The sequence below is a fragment of the Gossypium raimondii genome, chromosome 3, assembly GCF_025698545.1.
Source record: "Gossypium raimondii isolate GPD5lz chromosome 3, ASM2569854v1, whole genome shotgun sequence".
Lineage (NCBI taxonomy): Eukaryota > Viridiplantae > Streptophyta > Magnoliopsida > Malvales > Malvaceae > Gossypium > Gossypium raimondii.
The window spans coordinates 31,957,640-31,967,365 of record NC_068567.1 but is presented as its reverse complement, the minus strand read 5'-3'; the positions used below and the strand labels follow the sequence as shown (position 1 = coordinate 31,967,365).

Below are 9,726 nucleotides of genomic sequence, written 5' to 3'. Positions count from 1 at the left end.
AGGCACCCTAAATTTTCCATCTCTAATTACTGCAGTTTGTAAATGGGTCAATGTCCCTATCCAAGAAAATGAGGACAAAATACCTAACAAAGGAGCCATCACCAAACAAATTACCATGATAATTTTAGGGGAAGAAGTGCCACAGAATCCTGGTTCTGTATCAATCTCTTCTCCACCTATTGATACCCTTTCCAGCCCATCCACATCTCACGGTGGTTTCAAGCAACGAGTGCTTGGTGCTCCTGAGAGGTTGAAACAACAATTTTGTTTGATGGAGAAGCAACAATTGAGGACAGCTACTAATCTAAGCAAAGCTCAAGAAGAAATGGATTTATTTTGGGGTATGTCAGACAAAGGGATAATGCCGTCAAGAAATCTCTTTAGAAAAACTTTACCAGGCTCATGCTTACATTCCCTATTATTCCTAAAGATTTGTTATCGGACCTAGAGGATGAAGATGAGGATGAAGTTAAATTCGCTGTGATGGACACTATAGCAGAACCAACCACTGCAGAAGAGAAGAACAAAGAAATAGAGGGGGGAAGATAAAACATAATTGGTGAACATTGAGTCAGATAAGGAAGGAGATAACATGAATTAAACTTACGCACCATAGGAACCTGCTACTGCACCTCAAACCACTGCACCCATGTCGAATCAAGATCATGCAATTAATCAACTGATTGATGATCTCACAAAATCAGATGATGATAAGGAAGAGGTGCCAATATATTAGCTCAAACGGAAGCAGCGCTACAAGCACACTGCTAGGAAATCCACTCGATCCAACTAAAGTAACACAATTCCTTTCCAAGCTTTTGTTTTTACTTTTCATTTACATATTTTTTTCATTTGTTTTACATCCATTCATAATTTTTTTTCATTGCATTTTCTACTTGTTTATTTGTTTTTTCATAAGTAAAATTTTGTGTCTGATCATGCACTGAGGATAATGCATCCCTTAGGTTTGGGGGTGTGTTGCAATATTGCATGTATGAGATATTTTATTTAAACATCAGATCATTTTTTCATTCATTTTTCCATGACATACAAATGTTAAATGACTGTTAAACCATGAAAAGTATATTGTCATCTATGATGTTCAATGAGGATAATAACTCTTCAAACTATGAAAATTGTGATAGTTGATTAGATATGTTTAGCTTAGGATAGTCGTGTGAAAATTGATGCCTAAAAGTAGAATGACCTAAGTATAATCACAATTAATCTATAATAGGTTTCTTTTAATACACTTAGAAGTCTTGAAACTAAGATCAATAAGTTAGCATTGTGTAATAATAAATACCATGACAAAGTTATGGATAAATGAACAAATAAAGTAAAATTTAAAAAGACAATATAAATCACTCCAATCTTTGAAATTGTTGAGTAGGCCAGTAATAGTTTGTTTGCTCCATTGTATTATTGATCAGAAAAACAATATCAAATAAGGGTGACTAAAGAATATATATAAAAAATAGTTTAGGGGCACTCCATGAAGATGTAGGCTGAGTAGCTAAGGGGGTAGTTATTTTCTCCATCCATCTTTTTAGTCAAAAGCCTTAGCTTCATTAGTTAATTACATTCAAATTGTGGTGTGATGTACTTGACTATCTACTGTATGCTCCATTCAAATTTTCAAGTAAAGAAATCATGTGAGAAAATGAATGCCTTAGAGAAAATTTTATATTATGTAATGACAGAATAAGTATGAGAAGAAAAACTGAGTTTACTGGAAAGATAAACTAAGTACATTAGGAGGTGCTTGTTATAGTCATAATTGTATAAATATTTAGGAACTTTATTTTTAGGTAACATTTTCTGCACTTTTTATGCTAAACAAACATATAAAATTTGAACCAATTTTTTTATAGAAGACTGCTGAGAATGGATATATAAAATATGTTTTGTTTGGTTTACCAGTATAAGAGGCAATTGTGTAGTTATGGCAAATTCATGCATTCATATATATTCTGCTTGAGGACAAGCAAAAACTCAGGTTTGGGGGGTGTGATAACTCTTAAAAAGAATTATCTTTTGAACCTTTAAGCTTGATTAAATGCCTATACTTAAGTAGATATATTTGCATTTTTAGGTTATTTTTAGAACATTACATAATAATGCTTGGATTGTGTCTTAAACGTTATTTCATGTTACTTTTACTATTAGGAAGAAGGGAATTGGTTGTTATATGCAGCAAGTGCAGGAAGGATGGAAAATAAGGAAGAGAATGAAGTGAAATATTGCCATGACAAAAGGTTGGATGGATTGCCAACATAAATGCCATGGTAATTCCAAGAAAGTCCTGACGTAGCACTCAGTCCTCGTCAGTCTCAGATATGTACCAGACAAATCCACCTAAAAAAGAGGGAGAAAAGTGTGTGCTGAGATAGGGGACCTATCCTATAAAAGAGGAAAGAGAAAAGAATCTTAGGGGGAATTTTACACGAGGATTTTGGAGGAGGATTTGGGAGAGCAGTTTTCACTCTGAAGAAACTCGTGTGAAAAATTCCATAGAAGAGGGAGAGGGTAGCAGCTTAAGAGAAAAAGTAGAAACGCAAGGAAAGGGACTAGCAATCAACCTTGGCCTCTGCATGATTCAGCAATGTCGAAGTGAAAGCTGGAGTGGCGAAAGCTTCTTGCAATTCTACGTTCATTTTGTTAATTGATTTATGTGATTTCTAAACTATTAATGATAATTTTGAATGTTATTCTGATTTTGGATTTTAAATCTCAACCCATGAGCTAATTTCATTTGAGTTGGAATTACTGGATCTATCTTGATACTTTTAATGATCATGGTGATATTTTGAGTAGATCTACTATTTTATTCGGTTTGGATTATTTTAAATATATGCTTGATATATCCTTAGACGTGATTTAATTCTGAAAAGGTTAAATAAGTTGGATCATAATCGAATGATACGAGTGAATACTCGTAGCACACTAGACATAGAGTTGTGATCTGTACAGAGTCAGGAATAACATTGTTAGGTATTTTTCTTAAGACTTGTAGACATACAAAGACTTAGAATGATAGCTTAAATTCTAGCTATTGAAAGAAGCAAAATGTAGTAGTTATACTCTGAGCAGTAATTTAGTCAAGATTTTGCCATGAAATTTTTATGTTATTAAGATATAATCCAAGTAATTCCAACCTTCCAATTCAACAACATTAATCCTCTCAACTTTGACTCGAAGAATTGCCACAACATTTTATTCATTTTTTGATTTTTAAAAAAATTTCATACAATAATACTTCACTTCAAATCACTATTCTGTTTACTTTGTCATAAGCCTAATTAGTATAGTTTATAGTAACAACTCTACCATATTTTGACCTATTTTGATCCCTGTGGAGACGATCTCACTTCTCATTTTATTACTTGATTCGACGTGTATACTTTCATATTCGCATTACATATTCACACACGACAGTCTCTGAGTATGACGTGTAGCTTCAAGTGGCATCATTCATTGATGGCTTGATAGTGGTCTCTAGACGATGTAATTTTTCCAAGATTTGTTGATACTTATCGTCTTCCTTGACCAATTGAGCCATTGACAGCTTCTTGCTATATGAAAAGTGCTCTTTCGGCCACATGTCTTCGATCAATTAACAGGCTCACTCATAGGTGTTATTCATGAAAGCTTTGCCTAATGTGCTATCTAAGGCGGCTCTTAAACTCCCATCCAATTCATTATAATTTGCGCTTGCACTGTGAGGTGAAACATGATTTACAATATATGGTCCTGTTCATTGTGATTTCAATTTTCTGTGGAACAATTTTAACCTTGAGTTGAATAAAAGCACCTTCTGTCCTGGCAATAAGTCTCTGTTCTTTATTCTTGCACCATGCTGAATTTTTCTCCTTTCCTTATACAGTTTTGTGTTTTCATAGGCCATAAATCGGAACTTTTCTAATTCTTGTAGTTGGAATATTCTTTCTTTCTTGGCTAAATCAAGATCTAAGTTTAATTCTTTTATTGCCCAATATACTTTCTTTTCTAATTCAATGGGCAAATGATAGTTTTCACCACACACAAGTTTATATGGAGACATACCAAATGGGGTTTTATACGCTATTCTGTATGCCCATAGTGCGTCGTCAAATCTAAATGCCCAGTCTTTCGTGTTCAGATGAACCGTTTATTCTAAAATTTGTTTAACTTCTTAATTAAACACCTCTGTTTATCCATTGGCTTGAGGATGTAATGTTGTCATTATTTGATGCCTTACACTATATTTAGCCAAAGTTGATTCAAACTGTTTACTTTAAAAATGATATCTTTCATCTCTCATGAAAGCTTGGGCAGTTTCGAATATTGAATATATATTTTTCCTAAAAAAAATTACTACTAACCTTGTATCATTTGTGGGTAGAGTAAATGCTTCAACCCATTAGGAGACATAATTTACAGCCTAAAAGATATAATTATTTTTGAATAAGCTTGGGAAGGTGTCGCGTGTGAATATAATATGCAAATGTCCAAGTGTACATGTCGAATCAATTAGTAAAGTAGTAAGTAAAATCGTCTCCTTAGGGATTGAATAGGATTAATTTGGTTAAGCTATTACTATAAACTATATGAATCGGGCTTTGGAAAAATAGAATAACAATTTTTAAAGGAATAATCATGTATGCAATATTCAAATCAAATAACTAACTTAAAATGCAATGACAAAGTTACGGAGACCAAGTTGAGAGGATCTACGCTACTGAATGGGATGGTTGGGATTACTAAGATTCTTTCCTCATAACACAATAATGCCATGGAAAAATCTTAACCGATCTATTATTCAGATTAAATCTAAGATAGTCTGGTTCTTTCAAAAGTTAAACTTCAAGCTACCCTACCTAAGGTTTTGCATGTCTACAAGCCTTAAAAAGGATACCCAACACTATTTCTTCCTTTCTCTATATAGAGCGCAACTCTATGTCTAGAGTGCTACGAGTATTCTATTGAATACTCGCTTGTATGATTCAATCATAATCAAACTCATCTAACATTTTTCAGAATTAAATCAAGTTTATAGACATACCAGACATTCATCTATGTCTAGAGACTGCATTCATACATTTTAAAATAGCATAAATCGAATGAAACAGTAAATCTAATCAGAATAATGCCTTGGTCTTTAAAGGAACTAAAGATCCATCCAGTAATCCCAACCCGATTAGATTAGCTCATGAGTTGGAAATTAAAATCCAAAATAAAAGTATCATTCAACAACATATTTCCATAGTTAAAATTCACATAAATCAATTAAAATAATGAAGGAAAAACTTCAAGAAGCTTTCACCAATCCAGGTCTCAACTCCTGTGCTACAATATCTTACGAACCCAGGGTTGAATTCTTTTCCTTTTTCCTTGTGTTGCTGCTTTGTTCGTACCCTACTACCCTCCTTCCTTACGTCTCTGGATCTCTAACGAGAAATTGTGTGAGAGGAAAAATCATCTCCTTCCTCTATTTTCTTTCTTTCTTTTTATAGGTTAGGTCCCCCTCTCAACACACACTCTTTTCTCCCTATTTTTCAGGTGGATATTTCTTGTATTCCAGCTGGCTGAGAGTGACACGGATTGATAAGTGAGTCAACATCTTCCAGGAATTGCCATGGCATTTGTGCTGGCAATCTATCCAACCTTTCTTCATGATAAAAATTCACTCATTCACTTCTTTTCCTCCTTTCTGCACCTGCTATAAACAACACGCAATTCATTTCCTCCCACAAGTAAAAGTAACATATAGTGACATTGAAAACATAATCCAAGCTTTATGATGCAATGTGATAAAAATACTAATATAATTTCCTAAAATGCAACTAAATTTACTCAAGTACGAATACTTAACCAAGTCTAGAGGCCTAAAATATAACTCTTTTTAAGAGTTATCACACCCCCAAACCTGAGTTATTACTTGTCCTCAAGCAAAATAAGCATGAATGCATAAACGTAATAATTGTCATAGCAACATAATCACCTTTGTATTGTTAGACCATTAAGAGAGGATTTTTTACTTTAGTTCTCAACAATCTTCTATGTCTAAAAAATTGATCAAGTTTCATAAGCTTATTTAGCGAAGGTGGGGTGAAAAATATTCCTCTAAAAGAAATAAAAATCCTAGTACTCATCCAACTTTCACTATAGTAAGTATCTCCTAATTTACTTAGTTCATCTTTTAACTAACTCAATTTTCCCTTCTTATTTTTTCATTACTTATTCATTTATTATACCTATTTTTTTACTAGAGGATTCAGCTTGTCACATGATTCTTTGACTCGACAATTACAATGGAGTATACACTAAAGTGTCGAATACTCAATCATGTCACGATTTGAATACTTACTCATGAAGCTAAGGCTTTTGACTAGAATGATATATATAGTAAACAACTACCTCTTTAGCTACTCAACCTATTACTACAGTAGAGTGCCTCTAATTTTCTTTTCTTTATTACACGCTCTTACTTGGACTCCCCTTTCTAGTCAACAAAACGATGGAGCAAACAAAGTGATGCTGACTTACTTGGCAATTCTAAGCATTGGAGTATTTGATGGCATTATTTTTCTTGAATTTTCCTAAACAATGTCACTTTATTCATTATTGAGTATTGCCTTTGTACTGAATTTAGCTTCTCTAAGTTTATTAAAAGAAACTTACTATAGATCAATTATAATTGGAATTAAGACATCCTAATTTTAGGGATCAATTTACAAGCAAAGTATCCTAAGCTAAAATCACCTAATTTATTGTCAGAACTTTCTAAGTTTATTTAAGAATTAAGCTCCTCATCTAACATCACAGACAAAAACACACTCATCACACTCTAACCAATTCCTGGCAGTCATGTGTGCCATGGCAAAATGAATGACAAATAAACAAAAAAAATACTAAAACAACATGCTCAACTAAATATCTAATGCAGTCTAGATGCACAATTCACCCCAAACCTAAGGGATGCATTGTCCTTAATGCATGTACAGATATGAATCATGAATGTAAGAACATATATATGTACATAATGAGATGTAATAGAGGGAGAAAAACTTTTCGAGCTTGGAACTGAATGGTGGTACTTTCATTACGATGAGTGGTCTTTTGTGCACTCATATTATAACGCATCGACCTTTTAACTAAATTGAGTGGCACAACCTCCTCTTCAATATAAAATATGGTGAGTTCATCAATAATTTGATCGATCTCATGATCATGTTCAATCATCGATTTAGTAGAAGGAGGTGGAATAGCCGCAGTGTAGTCTATTGGTGGTGCAACTAAGGGATTTCATTCCTCTTCGTCCTCACGGTCAGTCTCAATACTGACAGAATCTATTTTCTCTCACTCTTTCTCTGGTGCTTTGGGTGCATTCTCTTCATTGGAAGGATTCATTTCAATAGGCTTTACATCACCGATCCCTTCCCTTTCTACTGTTTATTAAACAAAGGAAATGAAATAAATAAAAGAAATTTAAATCGAAAAAATGAAATAAAAATAAAAAGAATTTTCAAGATGTTGAAGTTAAACATCTCGAAGATTTGCCGATTGTTTGTCTCGCTCTACATTAACACCTTAGTAGTGCTCAAAACGTTGTCCATTAACTTTAAATGTGTCCCCTATTTTCATGTCATTGACGTCAACAGCTTCATGAGAATATACATGAGCTACCAAACATTGTTCATCAAAATTGAAAGGTCTATTTTCCTCCAGCAAAGTGCACAAGGGTCTCCGCTCAAATGAATCTTCATCACTATCAAAATTGTTGTGGCAAAATCTCGTGAACTCTTCCTCCACTGCTACTCCTATCAAGTCAATGGCATGACATTCTTCATTATAATTAGCGCATTAAAAACATTGAATGTGACATGCTGATCATTCATCCTCATAGTTAGTTCACCTTTCTGCACATCAATTAAAGTCCTATATGTAGCAAGAAAAGGTCTTCCTCCACTGCTACTCCTCTCAAGTCAATGGCACGACATTCTTCATTATCATTAGCGCATTAAAAACATTGAATGTGACATGTTGATCATTCATCCTCATAGTCAGTTCACCTTTCTGCACATCAATTAAAGTCCTGTCTATAGCAAGAAAAGGTCTTCCAAGAATAATTGGCACATCTGTGTTAGCTCCACAATCTAAAATAATAAAATCTACTGGAAAATTAAATTTATCTACTCTTTACTAGCACATATTCAATTTTACCTTCTGGTTGTGCGTAGGATGGATCAACCAGTTTCAATGTAATCGTAGTAGGTCTTGCCTTCCCAATTCCTAGCTTTCTGAAAATAAACAGAGGCATTATATTTATAGTCATTCCTAAATCACATAATGCCTTACCAATATAATGATTTCAAATTAAACATGGGATAATGAAACTCCCTGGGTCCTTCAACCTTAGAGGTAGTTTGTTCATCAACATTGTTGTGCATCCTTCAATGACAGCAACAGTTTCAAATTCTCCTAATCTGCACTTCTTTGAAAATATATCTTTCATAAATTTCACATAATTGGGCATCACCTCCAAAGCTTCGACTAGCGGTATATTGATGTGGAGTTTCTTCAAGACCTCCAAAAATCTTTTGAACTGAACATCTTGTTTAGAATTATGGAATCTGAGGAAAAGGTGGTGGTGGCCTTCCTTTAGGTTGTTAATATTATTTTGTTGTGGCATTTTTATTGGTAGCACAATCTGATTCTATTACAACATTCTTTTGATTGGTCCGTTTTGTTGTAAACTTCTCCATAGATGGGTCTAAATTATTTTTATGTGTGAGATCTGAGCTGTCCTCGTTTGTAATGGCATCATTAACAACTCCAGGTAACTGAGTACCACATTTGAGTGTATTGGCCTTGCAATGCTCCTTCCCTTTAGGTCTTGAATTTTCAATGCCACTTGGGAAAGCTCGTTGAGGTCTTGAGTTTAACACATTGGCAATCTGCCCTACTTGATTTTCCAAAACTCTTAAGGATGCAGCTTGAATCTACATCACGATATCATTTTTTGTAATATATTCCTTCAATAGAGCTTCAATAGATGAAGAAGATGATGCTAAACTTTGTTGAACATTTTGTCATGGCATGGTATGATTATAACCAAGAGGTGCATTTGTGGCATTCTGCCAAACAACATTGTTGGAGTTCACTATTCATTAATGATTCCAATTGAACATTGGATGATGCTTCAACCCTGGATTGTAGGTGTTGGAATATGGGTTATTTTTCTGGTTGAAATCACCCATGTAAATACATAGAGGCTAGGTTTAATAGGTATTAATCAAAAACATGATCTTCCCCAAAATAAACACATGATAACTCGACTGTTTTCATTTCCTAAACTGTAGTAGGTTTCATTAGTGTTTTGATCACATTAGCTAAATGTGATACATGATACGTTAATGAAGTGATTGCATCAAGCTCCAATGTTCCAGCAACTCTTATGCAAGTCCCCACTCTTGTAGTAGGGTATTGATAATCATTGTTGGCAATCTTTTCCAAAATCTCATATGTTTCGTTATATGATTTATCCAGCAAAGTACCATTGGCGGACACATCAACTACCATATTTGAATGCGTGTTTCATCCATTGTAAAAAATTTCCATGTGTGTCCAGTGTTGGAAACCATGCATTGGACATTATATAAGTAATTCCTTGAATCGCTCCCAAGCTACATATAGTGGTTCATCCTCCAATTTCTAAAAATATGTGATGCCATTCCTAAACTT

General features: G+C 34.0%; 1 non-coding gene across 1 annotated transcript; it reads left to right on the top strand.

Moving 5' to 3' along the window:
- The first annotated feature begins 9,619 nt into the window (after positions 1 to 9,619).
- Positions 9,620 to 9,726, top strand: LOC128040144 (small nucleolar RNA R71). Its single transcript, XR_008194804.1, has one exon. It is a non-coding gene; the product is annotated as a small nucleolar RNA R71 (small nucleolar RNA).